We start from the raw sequence: 3,979 nt of genomic DNA, 5'->3' as shown, positions 1-3,979 counted from the left end.
GTGCCAACTATATATTAATTAACCAGGAATGTTGAAACTAACCAACTGGGTGTCAAGCTCGTGAATAGATTGTTAGGTTGATCTCTCCACCGAGTGGGCTCAACGGCCCTTCGGGCCCTGATCTATTCGCGCCCTAATCGGGGGCTCCCAACCGTTCTATGGTTGGTGGGCCCCTGTGACCTGCGATATATAAAGAGGTGGGGGCCGGGGCGCACGGTACGAGGTTCACCGCGCCGTCAGACTCCCCACTGATATCCCCTTCCGATCTAGGGCAATCGCAGTGCTCACGGGAAGCACACCACCGCCGCCATCTCTGTCCACAGCACCGCCGTCACCACACCACCATGGCAGGAGCTGGATCGAGCTCATCCGCACCCAAGGAAGGTAGGTTACCGGAAAGATCTAGCCTACCTCGATCCATAGGATCTATCAATGGTATCAGATGCCACTGGCTAGATGATTTCGGTACAAAGAAACAAAAAATAGACAAAAAAAGAAATCCCTCTCCCCAAAAGAACCCTAGAACAGGGCAAAGACCACCGGAGAGGGCCTCAGGCCTCGCCGGCAAAGAGTGTCGCCGTAAGGCCGCGCCGACCCTCTCGATCTCGACGCGCATCGGCAAGCCGAGGCGTCGGATGAAGGTACCACCCCTCACGGGGCAAAGTAAAAGCTCAAAGTTGGCACCACAGCCATGCCGTTCGACAGCGGCGCGCTTCCGCTAAGGGAAACGCGCCACTGGCGAAGGGGAGGCAACGACGCCGTCGGAGTAAATCTCTCTCTCCCTCTGTTGGAGTGGAGATGGAGAAGACAGAAACGGGAAGGGGAAAGAGGACCGGGTGGCCGCGGCGGCATGAACTCGCCGTCGCTGGCGCGACGTCGGCCGAAACCTCCCTGCGGGGAAGGAAGAGAGGCGCGGCTCCCCGTCTCCGGCGGCAGGACCGGCCGGTGGACGACGCGAACGGCGTAGGGAGAGTGGGCGCAGCCGGGCCTGGTCCTTTCTGCCATAGTAGGTGGAGAAAAGGAAAGGGGAACGGAAAGGAGGCGCTGGCGCGGCGCGGTGGCTCTAGCCCCCGTCGCCGGCGGCCGGGCTGGACGGCCGGTGGCCGAGCCTTGTTTCCTCCGCCGTCGGGAGAGACTGAGCGAGCAGAGAAACAGATCGAGTAGAGAGTGGGGGCGCTAGGGTTGGACTGGGATCGGACTCTCTGTTTTGTTCCAGCGAAATCAGCGGACAACCGTCGATCGTGATGGACGGTCCAGATGAAAACCCTAGTCTCCCACTGGCCTTTTGGGCCGAAAGTGACCGCGGACTAGGCCGAAAGACAGAGCGGCTGGGCCGGCTAGCGCGGCGCGGCGAGCCGAGTAGGCCCGCGGGGCAACGGCTGTTTGAGGCTTTTTCCTTTTAATGTTTTCTGTCCAGTTTTGGGCAGATTCAAAAGTCTTGTTTTTTGTTTTCTATGCAATACATATTTCCAGCGAAATTTATTGTTTAGAAAATATAGAAAGGTATAAAAGTCTTTGGAAATATAAAAAGAAAATTTCCAGAAAAAGAATTGTTCATGAATTTTTATTAAATAAGTTCATGAATTTTTTCATTTGATCAAAAAAAATTTCTGCAAATAATAAAAAGTTCATGATTTTATTCATGTTTTTCCGCTGTGGACAGAATTAATATTGCTCTTTTTCTTGAAAATAAAAGTTTAGAGAGATGTATTAAAAGAGCATGTTAAAGTTATAATTAGAATAAATATGTTTATGTTATTCTTATGACCAACGTTGTTAATAACATGACCATATTTTATTATTGAAATTAAAGGTGCATTTATTTCTAATATTTTTCCCAACGGTAATATAGATTTATTTGCATAGACAATTATATGTTTAATTTGACCAACGTTAGATTAATGCATATGATTGTTATATTGATGTCACTTAAATTGTGATTTTAGGAGGCTTTCACTTGATGAGTTGCCTAAAAGAAGTTCCGACACTCAGAGGTGACAACCACACTGAGTGGAGGAAGAAAGTTGAACTGGCATTTGTTTGTGCTGATCTGGACTGGGTTCTGGAAGAACCACAGTCGGTCAGACCTACAGAGCCAGTAAGAGGACTACTGAGGATGATGCTGCATGGGCTAAAAGGAAAGGGGATTATGCTCCTTTGGAGATGTCCTACATCATAGCCAACCAAAAGTGGGTCAATGCAAATAAAAAATGCATGGCCTTTATAAAGAATACCATTGAGAGCAACATTGTGGGCTCCGTTGCAGAGTGCACTTCAGCAGCTGAGTTGCTGACAAAGATAAAGAGCCAGTTCACTGGCTCTTCAAAGATATATGCCACTCAGGTGTTAAAACAACTTGTGACGGAACAGTACACAGGTGGTGGAATAAGAGAGCACATCTTGAGGATGAGCAATATGGCAGCAAAGTTAAAGCCTATGGATGAGGATCTGGAGATCAAACCAAAGCTCCTGGTCCACCTTGTCATGGCTTCACTGCCAAAGGAGTTTGAAACTTTTGTTGTGAATTATAATATGTCACCTGGAACATGGGACATAGAAAAGACAATTGCTATGTGTGTCCAAGAAGAGGACAGACTAAAAGCTTCACATGGTGGAACACTCAACTATGTGAAGGATCATAAGAAAAAAAAACTACAGTCAAAACAACAAAAGTTCTCCTTCAAAGCCACAAGGAAAAGCTCCCTATCAGCATCAGCGTCAGCAACAGTCTTTCCCAGTGGACAAAGACACTTGTCTCCACTGTAAGCAGACCGGGCATTACAAGAAAGACTGCCCTGTTTGGCTGAAGTCCTTAATGGCAAAGCAAGGTAACAACATTGTTTCCTTAGTAAATGAATCCTTGTACACACAGTTTTCGGAATCTACTTGGTGGATTGACTCAGGGGCAACTGTTCATGTTGCAAATTGTTTACAGGGATTCCATTCGACCCGGACTACGCTAAGAAGAGAAGGAGGCATTGAAGTAGCCAATGGAATAAAAGCAGAAGTTGAAGTTGTCGGCGACATCTCCTTGGAGTTAGCTGATGGATTCAAGCTTCTACTTAGAGATGTTCTTTATGTTCCTTCATGTAATAGAAACTTAATTAGCGTTTCATGTTTGGACAAAGAAAATTATGAGTGTTATTTTGGACATGGCAAGTGTGCCATCTGGTATAATATTGCTTATGTTGGTAATGCTTTACTACACGATGAGCTTTATTTGTTATCACTTCGTGAAAAAGTGCATTCCGTATGCAATGTGAATGAACATGTTTCCGCGTCGAATAAAGAACAAAAGAAAAGAAAGAGAACATTCGACTCATCGAAATTATGGCACTGTCGCTTGGGCCATATTTCGAAGGGGAGAATAGAAAGATTAGTCAAAAGTGAAATTCTTCCACAGTTAGAATTCTCAGACTTAGAACAATGTGTAGATTGCATTGAAGGAAAGTATATAAAACAAATCAAAAAAGGTGCAATCCATAGCTCAAGCACACTAGAAATCATCCACACCGACATTTGTGGACCATTTCCGGTGAAAAGTGTGGATGGATATGACTCGTTCATAACATTCACAGATGATTACTCTCGCTATGGTTATATTTATCCAATCAAAGAAAGATCTGAAGCATTGGATAAATTTAAAATATTCAAAGCTGAAGTTGAAAATCAGCATGATAAAAGAATAAAGATAGTAAGGCCCGACCGTGGGGGAGAGTACTACGGTCGGCACACTCCATATGGCCAAGTCCCTAGACCTTTTGCAAAGTTCTTACAGGAGACTGGCATAGTTGCCCAGTATTCAATGCTGGGTGAACCTCAGCAAAATGGAGTAGCTAAAAGGCGCAACCGTACACTTATGGATATGGTGCGCAGCATGATGAGTTATTCCAACTTGCCATTGGGATTATGGATGGAGGCACTTAAAACCTCCATTCACATTCTCAATAGAGTACCAAGCAAGTCGGTGCCCAAAACA

At 45.8% G+C, this 3,979-nt stretch overlaps 1 pseudogene; it reads left to right on the top strand.

The window, feature by feature from the left end:
• The first annotated feature begins 1,960 nt into the window (after window positions 1–1,960).
• Window positions 1,961–3,137, top strand: LOC147978215 (uncharacterized; annotated as a pseudogene).
• Window positions 3,138–3,979: the final 842 nt, after the last annotated feature.

This window comes from Triticum urartu, chromosome 3A, assembly GCF_056163025.1.
Source record: "Triticum urartu cultivar PI428250 chromosome 3A, HENAU_Tu73, whole genome shotgun sequence".
NCBI lineage: Eukaryota > Viridiplantae > Streptophyta > Magnoliopsida > Poales > Poaceae > Triticum > Triticum urartu.
The sequence above is the reverse complement of the archived record's forward strand: the minus strand, read 5'-3'. Positions and strand labels throughout refer to the sequence as shown.